Source organism: Ovis aries, chromosome 2 (assembly GCF_016772045.2).
Source record: "Ovis aries strain OAR_USU_Benz2616 breed Rambouillet chromosome 2, ARS-UI_Ramb_v3.0, whole genome shotgun sequence".
Classification (NCBI taxonomy): Eukaryota; Metazoa; Chordata; class Mammalia; order Artiodactyla; family Bovidae; genus Ovis; species Ovis aries.
The window spans coordinates 23299904-23313673 of NC_056055.1; positions in this window are offsets into that span (position 1 = coordinate 23299904).

Here is a 13770-nt window from a genome sequence, read left to right on the forward strand (position 1 = left end):
TCATGGCAAATAGAATAGGAAAAATGGAAACAGTGACAGACTTTATTTTCTTGGGCTCCAAAATCACTGCAGACAGAGACTGCAGCCATGCAATTAGTAATAAAAGATGTTTTGCTTCTTGGAAGGAAAACTATGACAAACCCAGACAGTGTATTAAAAAGCAGAGACATTACTGCTGACAAAGGCCCATCTAGTCAAAGCTATTGTTTTTCCAGTAGTCATGTGTAGATGTGAAAGTCGGACTATAAAGAAGCCTGAGCACCGAAGAATTGATGCTTTCTAATTATGATGTTAGAGAAGACTCTTGAGAGTCCTTTGGACTGCAAGGAGATCAAACCAGTCAATCCTAAAGGAAATTAACGCTGAATATTCATTGAACGGACTGATGCTGAAGCTCCAATACTTTGGCCTCCTGCTGTGAAGAGCTGACTTATTGGAAAAGACCCTGATGCTGGGAAAGATTGAGGGCAGGAAGAGAAAGGGGTGACAGAGGATGAGATGCTTGGATGGCATCACTGACTCAATGGACATGACTTTGAGCAAACTCTGGGAGATAGTGAAGGGCAGGGAAGCCTGGTTTGCTGCAGTCCATGGGGTCCTAAAGAGTCAGACATGACTAGTAGTTTGTAAAGGTGGCTCAGCTGGAGAAATATCCCCAGAGAGGCCAGTACTCCCTGCAGGGGGCAGTCACATTTGTAGAGTTCACTGTCTAACCAGGGCACTGCCTTAGGCCAACACTTGTAGCAACTGCAAGGCTTACCATGCCAGCAAACTGAAAGGCAGATGCATGTTGTTCTTTTTTTTTTTTTTTTTTTTTTTTAAGGAGAGTAGTTTACAACTGCTGCGTGCGTGCATGCATGCTTAGTTGCTTCAGATGTGTCCTAATCTGCAGCCCCATGGACTGTAGCAAGCCAGGCTGCTCTGCCCACAGGCAACCATTGTCAGAGTCTGGTTACCGCACTAGGTTAGTAATTCTCATTCCTGCGCAAGTTAAAGGCAGCAAGTTGGAAACTGTGTCTTTTTAGTTTTGTATCCATTGCGCTACCCATGTCCACTATTCTATGGCTGGTCTGAGGCTGCCTGCAAGAGCCGTCAGACTCCTTTTCTTCAGCGGACCCCAAGAACTGCTGTCTGCATGTGTCAGAATGGGGCTACTGAGTGCGCTGAGCCCCCAGATCACATTTGTTCTAACAGTGGGTGGCATCCTCCCATCTCTGTGTGACCTAGAGGGAGAAGAATGAGTATGTTGGGCCCCTGGAGGGCCTGAAAAGATAGGAAGAAAGTCTGCCCTTGTAAGCAGACCCTGAGCCAGCAGCACCCCAGGACACTTCGGTCCCCTTCCTGGGAAGGGAGAGAGGCCTGCAGGACATTCCTGGTCTGCAGCAAGGCTGTGTTGTGGCCTACATGGGGATGTTTATCTTAAGCTGCATCTTTGTTTTATGTGATTTTCCAAATCCCTTTTTTTCTTTACAGTAAAAGCTTAAAGACGCACACAGATGAGATAAGAAAAGTCCATGGAGGGGCCAAAAAGAACACCAGAAGCTAAGCGTCTATGGAGAGATGCCAGATGCTGTTGCCTCTACATGTCAGAAGTTGGGATGGAAAAATTCTACATAGAGAATACTTGCCTTTGTCTTTGACCTTTTAGTTAAGAATTGAAGATAGTTTTCCTTGGTGGGGATACCACTGGCTTCTGGATATGATTGCTTTGTGCTTGGTGTTGATAAAAATGTGAGCAGGCCTGAGAGTTGTATGGTTTTCTCATTATCCAAATGCTAGCTCCTAGAGGCCACCAAGTTTGGTCTGATGCAGAGCCTCCTGTATGGATGGATGTGAGGATGAAGTAAGATCAAATATTATAGCTGTGTTCATGCTTCCTGTTCTTACTCCCACCCAGCTTATCAAACTTCCTGCCAAAATCAGGCCAACTGCTCTCCCAACGTGTCTGAAAGAACCCTTAGGACAGACATGAGAGGCTGGAGAGATGGGGATTCTTAGAATGCTAAAAGTGAGAGCTGGAAACACATCCTTCCATCTCTGCCCAAACTGGACAGTTCTTTATTAACTCATTATTAACTGGGAGATTTTTGCAGAAAGTAATGCCTGTGGCCAGCGATTTTTACTTTGGCTGGTTGAAAATTAATTCTGTTACTTCACGAACACTTTGCGGGTTCTTGCATTCAGTAGTTACCCCTGATACACCTGTAAAGTCTTCTCCAGCACCATGAGTTTCATTTTCACTTTCCATATAAGAATCAATCACTGAAGTTTTTTGTCTTTTTGTTGGCCTAATATTCACATCATCTGAATCAGAACTATGTTCTGAAGAACTGTCATCTTCTGAGACACTGGTATATATGTCTCTCAGACAATCAGAGAAAGTATCTGAATAAAATTCACTGAAACATTCTTCTTCACTCAAAATTTTGCAATGCATCATGTTTGAAAATTTTATGGTAATTAACTTATGTTTATAATATACACGAAGTTGGAACAAAAACCCAACAGAGCAAAACGTGAATGATAATGACAATCATAAGTTGTATAATAATCAGTGTTAAGCTCCAACAGCTTCACACAGTGATGTTAACTGTATCATTCTGTCAAAACATATTGTCATGTCTCAGGTCAGTAATGTGATAAGTCACTAACAGTCTCACAGCCCACTCATCTTCCTCCCTCCTTGCTCCAGAAGGGACTTAAATCAACCAATAGAAATAGACAAGTTAAAAAAAGACGATGTGAAACTGGAAAGAGGAAATGAGGGTGGGGAAGCCTGGCTGGGCACATTGGCTGATCTGAGCCTGAGTCCCCAGGGAAAGGGCCCTGACTTTTGGGGTTCCCCAAGGCTGGATCCCCATCTGTGCTGTGAATCAGCGTAGGGCCCCTGAGTTCTGCTTGGCCATTGAGGCACCCGTGCTCCTGGGGAGTTGCAGCTTTTCTTTCTTCTTTTTTCCCTTTGCATTGAACTATCTCCAAATCCTATTTAGATTCGTTATCTTGAAATAAAAAGACCAACAATCACCAAACACAGTGGAAGTGAGGAAAGTGCCCCCAGTGGGCAGCATGGCCTGAACTGGATGTGAAGGCCCGCCCAGAAGCAGAGGAGAGCTAGGGGTGCCGCTGGCAGGTGGATGCTGAGGTCAGGTTCATGCAGCCTGGGAATGGGGCTAGAAGCCCAGAAAGTCCAGCTCCATTATAAATTTAATGTGAAGTGATTAAGAAGTGGTTTTAAAGCAATCAATGTCATCTACACTAGGTGTATTTTGTAACTTCACATAATTCTGTAAAATACGGTTCACTTTTCCTAGACAATCACACAGACATTAAAGGTGTATGCACAGGTGGGAGCAGCAGAGACAGGTGGATCTCTTTGCAGTGAAAGGAGAGGCATCACAGCAGCAAAATATGTCTTTGGGAAAGAGGGTGCAGGTAAACTCTCTCTTGTTTCTGTTTATTCTGTTTGATTAGTGCAATTGACTTGCTTTATCATGATTAGCCCTGGATCATCAATAGTCTCTATTCTTTAGCTCCTCTGATCAGCACAAGAGAAGGGATTTCCAGCACTACTTACAAAAATGAATTCTTCTGTAGCATGAAACAGACATTAGCATTGACGTTGAAGACCGCAGACTTCTCAGACTTCTGTTCTCAGGATCCTTTGTAGTCTCATAAATGATTGAGGAGCCAAAGACCTTTTATTCATGTGTGGTAAATGTATTCCTATTTACTGTATTAGAACTTAAAAATAATAAAAATTTTTACGTGCGTGCTGCACGCTAAGTTGCTTCAGTCATATCCGACTCTGTGACCCTATGGACTGTAACCCGCCAGGCTCTTCTGTCTTTTGAAATCTCCAGACAAGAATATTGGAGTGGATTGCCATGCCCTCCTCCAGGGGAGATTCCTGACCCAGGGATCGAACCTGAGTCTCCTGCATTGGCAGGTGGGTTCTTTAGCACTAGCGCTATCTAAAATAACACTAATAAACCCATTACATGTTAACTCACATATTTTTTACAAAATGATTTTTTACCAGTAATTATTTTGTTTGGAGAAGAGTGTCACTGTGTGCCTTTTTGCAAATCTCTTTAATGGCTGGCTTAATAAAAGATAGCTGGATTATAATATCTACTTCTGCATCCAATCTTCTGTGATAGATTTTATTTTTCATTTTATTTATTTTTGGCTGCATTGAGTCTTCATTGCTGCACGCAGGCTTTCTCTAGTTGCTCTGTGCAGGCTTCTCATTGCTGCAGTTTCTCTTGTGGAGCATGGGCTCCAGGCGTGTGGGCTTCAGTAATTGCGGCATGTGGTTCAGCAGTTGGTGCTTGAGGGTTCTAAGGCACAGACTCGGTAGTTGTGGCCCACGGACTTAGTTGCTTTGCTGCATACTATGGCATATGGGATCTTCCCAGATTAGGGATCGAACCCAGTCTCCTGCATTGGCAGGCAGATTCTTCACCACTGAGCCACCAGGGAAGCCTGATAGGCTGTTTTGATTGAAGTATATGAAGAAAATCCAACCTCATTTAGATCTGTAGTTTTAAAAGAGAGGAGAATTTTAAGAGCCTTTCAGATAGTTGTGAATATCCTTCTTTGATATGACATCAACACTTGACTAGTGGTAGCTTCTTAAAGGTGAGCTGCAATATGCAATCTGAAATCATATCAATGGACTTTTTGTCCTCCATTAAAATAAAATCAGTTATCTTGCACTTTGAACGGATTTTTCAATCTGTGCATGGTTTTGTACCAAAAGGCATTGGCCATTTGGAAAATATTGGTTCACTGAGGTACACCGCTAGACCATTCAGGTATGACCTAAATCAAATCCCTTATGATTATACAGTAGAAGTGAGAAATAGATTTAAGGGCCTAGATCTGATAGATAGAGTGCCTGATGAACTATGGACAGAGGTTCGTGACATTGTACAGGAGACAGGTATCAAGACCATCCCCATGGAAAAGAAATGCAATAAAGCCAAATGGCTGTCTGGGGAGGCCTTACAAATAGCTGTGAAAAGAAGAGAGGTGAAAAGCAAAGGAGAAAAGGAAAGATATAAGCATCTGAATGCAGAGTTCCAGAGAATAGCAAGAAGAGATAAGAAAGCCTTCTTCAGTGATCAATGCAAAGAAATAGAGGAAAACAACAGAATGGGAAAGACTAGAGATCTCTTCAAGAAAATGAGAGATACCAAGGGAACATTTCATGCAAAGATAAGCTCAATAAAGGACAGAAATGGTCTGGACCTAACAGAAGCAGAAGATATTAAGAAGAGGTGGCAAGAATACACAGAAGAACTGTGCAAAAAAGATCTTCATGACCCAGATAATCATGATGATGTGATCACTAATCTAGAGCCAGACATCCTGGAATGTGAAGTCAAGTGGGCCTTAGAAAGCATCACTATGAACAAAGCTAGTGGACGTGATGGAATTCCAATTGAGCTCTTTCAAATCCTGAAAGATGATGCTGTGAAAGTGTTGCACTCAATATGCCAGCACATTTGGAAAACTCAGCAGTGGCCACAGGACTGGAAAAAGTCCGTTTTCATTGCAATCCCAAAGAAAGGCAATGCCAAAGAATGCTCAAACTACCACACAACTGCACTCATCTCACATGCTAGCAAAGTAATGCTCAAAATTCTCCAAGCCAGGCTTCAGCAATACACGAACCGTGAACTTCCTGATGTTCAAGCTGGTTTTAGAAAAGGCAGAGGAACCAGAGATCAGATTGCCAACATCTGCTGGATCATGGAAAAAACAAGAGAGTTTGAGAAAAACATCTATTTCTGCTTTATTGACTATGCCAAAGCCTATGACTGTGTGAATCACAATAAACTGTGGAAAATTCTGAAAGAGATGGGAATACCAGACCACCTGACCTGCCTCTTGAGAAATCTGTATGCAGGTCAAGAAGCAGCAGTTAGAACTGGACATGGAACAACAGACTGGTTCCAAATAGGAAAAGGAGTATGTCAAGGCTATATATTGTCACCCTGCTTATTTAACTTCTATGCAGAGTACATCATGAGAAACGCTGGACTGGTAGAAACACAAACTGGAATCAAGATTGCCGGGAGAAATATCAATAACCTCAGATATGCAGATGACACCACCCTTATGGCAGAAAGTGAAGAGGAACTAAAAGCCTCTTGATGAAAGTGGAAGTGGAGAGTGAAAAAGTTGGCTTATAGCTCAACATTCAGAAAACGAAGATCATGGCATCCGGCCCCATCACTTCATGGGAAATAGATGGGAAACAGTGGAAACAGTGTCAGACTTTATTTTTGGGGGGCTCCAAAATCACTGCAGATGGTGATTGCAGCCATGAAATTAAAAGACGTTTACTCCTTGGAAGAAAAGTTATGACCAACCTAGATAGTATATTCAAAAGCAGAGACATTACTTTGCTGACTAATGGCCGTCTAGTAAAGGCTAGGGTTTTTCCTGTGGTCATGTATGGATGTGAGAGTTGACAGTTGTACTGTGAAGAAGGCTGAGCACTGAAGAATTGATGCTTTTGAACTGTGGTGTTGGAGAAGACTCTTGAGAGTCCCTTGGACTGCAAGGAGATCCAGCCAGTCCTTTCTGAAGGAGATCAGCCCTGGGATTTCTTTGGAAGGAATGATGCTGAAGCTGAAACTCCAGTACTTTGGCCACGTCATGCAAAGAGTTGACTCATTGGAAAAGACTCTGATGCTGGGAGGGATTGGGGGCAGGAGGAGAAGGGGATGACAGAGAATGAGATGGCTGGATGGCATCACGGACTCAATGGACATGAGTCTGAGTGAACTCCAGGAGTTGGTGATGGACAGGGAGGCCTGGCGTGCTGCGATTCATAGGGTCGCAAAGAGTCGGACACGACTGAACGACTGAACTGAACTGAGGTACGTGGAACTTCCAAATGTTGATCCAATTATTATAGTACATGAAAAAAATCACAATTGTTAATATCACCACCCACCTCTCAAGTATTTTAATGATTGAAAGGCTCTTGAGCTCATGGTTCTTGTTATAAGCTTTTCAAGATTGAGAGATTGAATGGTATCACAGGCAACAAGAAATGTCAGTCATTTTTCTTGAATCTACAGGCTCCATTTATTCATTTCTGAAAAAACATCTGCCAAATACCCAAGTCTAAGTATTCAGTTTGTCTGCCAATTGTTTTTCAGGAGGAAATGATGTTCCATGAAAAAGTGGCTAGTTTGGCTTGCTATTCAAACAATTGCACAAGTGTTTTTCCTCAAGAAAACCATAGTGTTTTGGGACGTAACAAAAGTCCTTTTTGTGAACTTTCCATTTTGTCATACAGAATACAAAAGACTTGTACTCAGAGATTGAGAGTTAATAAATTAATAACTCATATAGCATCATCATGAGTGAAACTGGCCTTTTTTTTTTTTAAGTGTGTGAATGCGTGTGAGGGAGGAATATGATCTACAGTACAGTCTGGTCCTGCTGGCTTGACTGAGGTTATGCCAGCAGTTTTACCCATTGTTTCTTTTGTATCATTTGGGCAAATGTCAATACAATGAACATGAATACCATTTTAGTGTTATTATGAAAAAAGTTTCTACCCTGTAAGCCATCTGAAAGGCTCTTGGGTCACACAGTATTCTGCAGAACATACTTTGAAAACTCCTAAGATAGGTTTTTTCTTTTTTCTTTCTTTCATTTTACTTTTTCTCTTTTTGATTTTTATTTCTTCTTCCAGTTTTGTTGAGATATGTTACAGCACTGTATAAATTTAAGGTGTACAATGTAATGATTGGACTTATATACATCATGAAATGATCATCACAATAAGTTTAGTGAGCATGCTTCATCTCATAGATACAAAATTAAAGAAATAAAAAATTTTCATTGTTGTGAGAACTCTTAGAATTTACTCTCTTAATGACTTTCATATACAACATGTTAATTGCTCAGTTGTGTCTGACTCTTTGTGACCCCCATGGACTGTAGCCCGCCAGACTCCTCTGGCTGGAATTCTCCAGGCAAGAATACTGGAGTGGGTAGCGATTCCCTTTTCCAGGGGATCTCCCCAATCCAGGGACTGAACCCATGTTTCTTGCCTTGCAGGCAGATTCTTTTTGGTCTGACCCACCAGGGAAGTCCCATCATATATAACATACAACAATATTAATTAGTGTTTTATTTTTCTTATAAGCCGTCTTGCCAGCCTTCTGGAGATAGGTAAGCACCAGACAGGGGGTTCTGCTTATTCCTTTTGTATCACTGAGAGGAAGATCCCAGGAAAAGCCTTACTTCCCACTGGTCAGGCCTGCAGGAGGCTCAGAAAGGAAGCATTTCGGTTTTCACACTTCTTAGGGGTGGAGGATTGGCAGCAGAAAGAATGGAGGATGGGGTTAGTGAGGGGAAGCCTCAGTGCCTGAACAAGGAAAGTATTTCTGGGCTTCACCATTTCTCATTTTCATAAAACAAAAGTCCACATTTCTGATTTTACAGTTTCTTTTTGTAAAGAGAGCAGCTACATATATTGCTTTGTTTCTGCGATACCTTATGAGACTTTTTGGAGGACTGAATAAGATAACACGAAATAGGGCATGCACATAACACAGTGCCTGGCACATATCATGGATTAAATGCCATCATCATCACACATACCAGGCATCCAGGGCCCTGCCTGAGCTGGCACGATCAGCCTTCCATCATCCTCTCCATCCACCCTCCCGACGAATGTCCACCTGAGCCAAATCGAGATGCTTGCCATTTCCTCTCTCCAATCTGCTTGAGTTCAGCTCCCACCACCTCTTTCTTGGGCTCCTCTCTATACAAAGTCTCCCAATCCTCCTCCTTGAAATAACTGTCCTTCCTCTAGACTCAGGTAATGGGCTGAATCATGTCCCCCAAGGAATATATGTTGATGTCTTGATCCCCAGAACTTCAGAATGTGACCTTATTTGGAAATAGGGGCACTGCAGATGTGATTAAAGTTAAAATGATGCTCTACTGCAGGAGACTGGGCCCATGATCCAGTGTGACTGGTGTCACTGAAAGCCTTGTGAAGGTGGAGGGCTGGAGAGATGGATCTGCAAGCCAAGGGACACCATCAATTTGCTGCAAACTACTGGAAGCCAGAAGGAGGCAAGCAAGGATCCCACTGCTGGCTTCAGAGGGCAAGGATTCCTCTTGGATCCCAGTGCTACTCTCTTTGCATTTTGAACTCTCTGACTTTATTTTACATACCTGTATTTTGTTAGTTGAAGCTTCTTGGTAAGTCCCCCTTCTCTCTGAAGGGCAGAAATCTGTGGTTCCCTGTGTTTTAGGCAGCAGTAGGATTATTGGGGCTTCCCTGGTGGCTCAGTGGTAAAGAATCCACCTGCCAATGCAGGAGGAGTCGATCCCTGGGTCAGGAAGATCCCCTCCCTGGAGGAGGGCATGGCAACCTTCTCCAGTAGTCTTGCCTGGAGAATCCCATGGACAGAGGGGCCTGGTGTGCAACAGTCCATGGGGCTGCAAAAGAGTCAGACTTGACTCAGTGGCTTACCAGCAACAGGATTACTCTCCCCAGAGATTGTTTTAGGGAATTCAAATGTAAAGATGGGTTCTACTTGGTATAAAACTCTTTCTTCACTGTCCTCAAGAATACCTGTTTCTGGAGACTTCCCTGGCAGTCCAGTGGTTAAGACTCTGTGCTTTCAATGTAGGGCATTTGGATTTGATCCCTGGTTGGAGAACCAAGATCCTACAGGCTGTGTGGTATGGCCAAAAGAAAAACCGATCCTGTTTCCCATATATATACCCATTATGGACCAGGAACTTGTGCCTTTTTGGGAAATGGGTGAACTTTTGGATAATTTGGAACTGTTAATGGCCACTTTGGGGAAACTTCAATTTAGACAAGTCAACCTGAAGGGGCACCCTTGAAAAAAGAACCTCACATCTTTCAGAGAGAGTGGAAAGCAGTCTTTGATTAGTATGCAGAAACAAAAACAAACTTGTTCCAAAAATATCTTTTCTAAAAGAATCCTTACAACATACAAAAAAAAAAAAAAAAAAAAATTTAGCAAAAAATTGGTCACCTGAGTAGGTAAACTTAACTTAGTCCAGCAGCCAGAAACACAGAGAGTATCCAGCTATTCTTTTGGGTTTTGTATTATCATACCTGAGACATGGCTAAAATTTTTAAATGAAAGCTATAAGGTCTCTGTGTCAGTCTATATTTTTATGTGTATCTATTTAAGTATTTATATTATGTATGTGCTATTTTTTTAAGTATTCTATTTAATTGGCTAAAAGAAGAATAAATGCTTCTAAAAAGTCTTTGTAAAATACAGAAATATAGAATCTAACACAAATATTTTTTAAGTTCACATGATCTGGTATAATTTTGGGTAAATAAAATCTAGTTTAAGTGTGTTGGTTTAATAAAACAGGAATGTCTTCAGAATTGTCAGCATTAAATGTAACACAAACATACAATTTTTCCTACCTGGGTTTACTATTCAAATTAGGTCATGCTATCTCTACATTACAAAATTGTCAACAAGAAAAATAACTTAAGATAATGGTTAGCTGTTTGATGTCTAATCTAGGCATAATTATTAAGAATAATTTAAATAAGAAAATTTACACTAAGTTTAACTATATAATGGATATATTTTGAATGTTTAGGTCATATCGAAATAAGGTAGTATACTGAGATTTTGATCACTAAACAGAAGTTTGTCTACTTTTAGCTTTTTAATTTTTATGGATAGACAGTAGATATCTGGGTCTGTGATCAATATATCATTTGACACATTAAAAAAAGGATGCTATGAAAAACATGTCTCTACAAAGTATGTATTTTTATAATTATGTACAGTTGGCCCTGTGCATCCTTGGGTTCTGCAAGCATGGATTCAACTAACTGTGGATCGAAAATATTCAGAAAAAAATTCAGAGAGTATGCCACATGTTGGCAACTATATACATAGCGCTTATACTGCATTAAGTATCGTAGGTAGTTTAGAGATGATTTAAAGTGTATAGGAGAATGTATGTAGATTTTGCAAATATACATCATTTTGGAGAGGGAAATGGCAACCCACTCCAGTATTCTTGCCTGGAAAAATCACGTGGCTGGAGCAGCCTGGTGGGCTATAGTCCCTGGGGTCTTGGAGTTGGACACAACTTAGCAACTATACAACAACAGCAATGATATACATCATTTTTTGTAAAAGACTTAAGCATCTGCCAATTTTAGTATCCACTGGGGTCTGCAGTCAATCCCTAGAGGGTACAGAGGAGTCATTGTATTTATACATTTGCTAATTTACTACATGATGTTAATAGGCGATAGTCTGCTTCCTAGTTCTCGCTGGGAAGTAAAGATTGTAATCATTAAAATTTATCATCAATATATAAAAATAGAACTACTGGTAACAATAAGAACAAAGGAAAACAACTTTGTATATAACATATGGGAAGAAAATGGGATATATTTTTATATGAAGAGAATGCAAGTAATATAGGATGTGTTTTTGTTAAAAGAGAGGGATATTGTCTAAAATAAAATGACTGGTTGTTCCAGAAAAAGAAGAGAAAAATAAGACAAAACCTAAATGGATATAGAAAACTGCAGGAGGTTTATGGAAAATAAATTTTATGTTGTGAGGTCACAACTGGCCGAAATTGAATAGATACAAGTGTTTTTAAAAAATGAGCTTTAATAAATAGGGTCAGTCAGTTCAGTCGCTCAGTCGTGTCCGACTCTTTGCGACCCCATGAATTGCAGCACACCAGGCCTCCCTGTCCATCGCCAACTCTCGGAGTTCACCCAAACTCATGTCCATCGAGTCGGTGATGCCATCCAGCCATCTCATCCTCTGTCGTCCCCTTCTCCTCCTGCCCTCAATCCCTCGCAGCATCAGAGTCTTTTCCAATGAGTCAACTCTTCGCATGAGGTGGCCAAAGTTTTGGAGTTTCAGCTTTAGCATCAGTCCTTTCAATGAACACCCAGGACTGATCTCCTTTAGGATGGACTGGTTGGATCTCCTTGCAGTCCAAGGGACTCTCAAGAGTCTTCTCCAACATCACAGTTCAAAAGCATCAATTCTTTGGCGCTCAGCTTTCTTCACACTTCAACTCTCACATCCATACATGAACACTGGAAAAACCCTAGCCTTGACTAGATGGTCCTTTGTTGGCAAAGTAATGTCTCTGCTTTTTAATATACTATCTATAAATAGGGTACTTATGTAAAACTAAAACAATGTTCTTTCATTTGCTACAAGGACAAAGTTTTGTTAGACTCTTAGTCTGCTTTGCTGATTGTGAAAGGTTTTTCTTTACTTTTTAAGTAGTCTGCCTAGAAAACAAAGATTCTGTTGTTTATGAAAATAATTTCCTGTGCTTCATGTTGTCTTTATTGAGTCTGATTACTTGAGAAAACTGAGTCTTCTCTATGAAAAGAGCTAGGGTTTTTTACAACTACAGCTGACCTTTGAACAACATGAGTTTGAACTGCACAGGTTCCCCTATACTCATATTTTTTAAATAGATAGGTATTATGATACTACAGTTCCAAGTTTGGTTGGATCCAAGGATACAGAATCTCAGATCTGGAGGGCCAGCTGCAGAGCTACATGTGGATTTTTGACTGCACAGAGGGTTGTGCTCCTGCCTTCACGTTGTTCAGGGGTCAGCTCTATATAACTTTCTGTATTTGCCTTTGAAATCTTTTCATTGTCACTTTGGTTGAATGAATAACATAGTGTTGTTTTACAGTGAACTGTGATCTTATTTGATCAAGTGTCTTAAACATTTTGATATTTTTGACACAGTTCCCAAAATCAATTATCAAAGTCTTTTTGACCTCAAAGTAACTTTGGGATTTTTTCCAGAGGGTCCCTGGAAGATCTCAATAGAGTTGCTCTCCCTCCCTATAATTTATTAGGCTTAATTTATTAGGTTATTAGGCTTATTTGACATGTTAAGTTACATAGGAAACATAATCCAAATAAAAACTGTTTAACTTTCTTAGATTTTATTTACATGGTCATATATTAACATAAATAATTCAGAAATTATGTGCAATTCCTAAAAATCCAATATGTCCTGCTGTAATGTTATCAGTCATAATTTCAGTTAGTATTTTATAGTATTGAAAGTAAAAGTCACTCAGTTATGGACTACACAGTCCATGGAATTCTCCAGGTCAGAACACCGGAGTGGGTAGCTGTTCCCTTCTCCAGGGGAATCTTACCAATCCAGGGATCAAACTCAGGTCTCCTGCACTGCAGGCAGATTCTTTACCAGCTGACCCACCAAGGAAGCCCAAGAGTACTGGAATGGGTAGCCTATCCTTTCTCCAGGGGATCTTCCTGAACCAGGAGTCAAACCGGGGTCTCCTGCATTGTAGGCAGATTCTTTACCAGCTGAGCTACCAGGGAAGCCCAACATCACAAAATAAATGTTTGCTTCTCAGCTGCACTATGATTATTATTATTTTGGTCAATTTTAACCATGGCTATTTTTAAGCCTTTTGTCACTCACAGACAGGTATTTTTCATTCTCTATTCTTCTCTGAATGCACTTACAATCAACTACAGATGAAAATGCTTCATCTTCAAAGAGATTCATGAAAGGACCCTGATAACATGACAAGTACTCTAACTGGTTTGTTGGTTCAAGTCACAATCTGAGTTACAGGGTTTCAGTCCCATTTCTAAAAGCAACCATTTAATAGTGTCTTTAGAGTGCAAAGGCAATTGAGAGAGAGGATTATTAGAATAAGTACTCAAATAAAGGAGTATT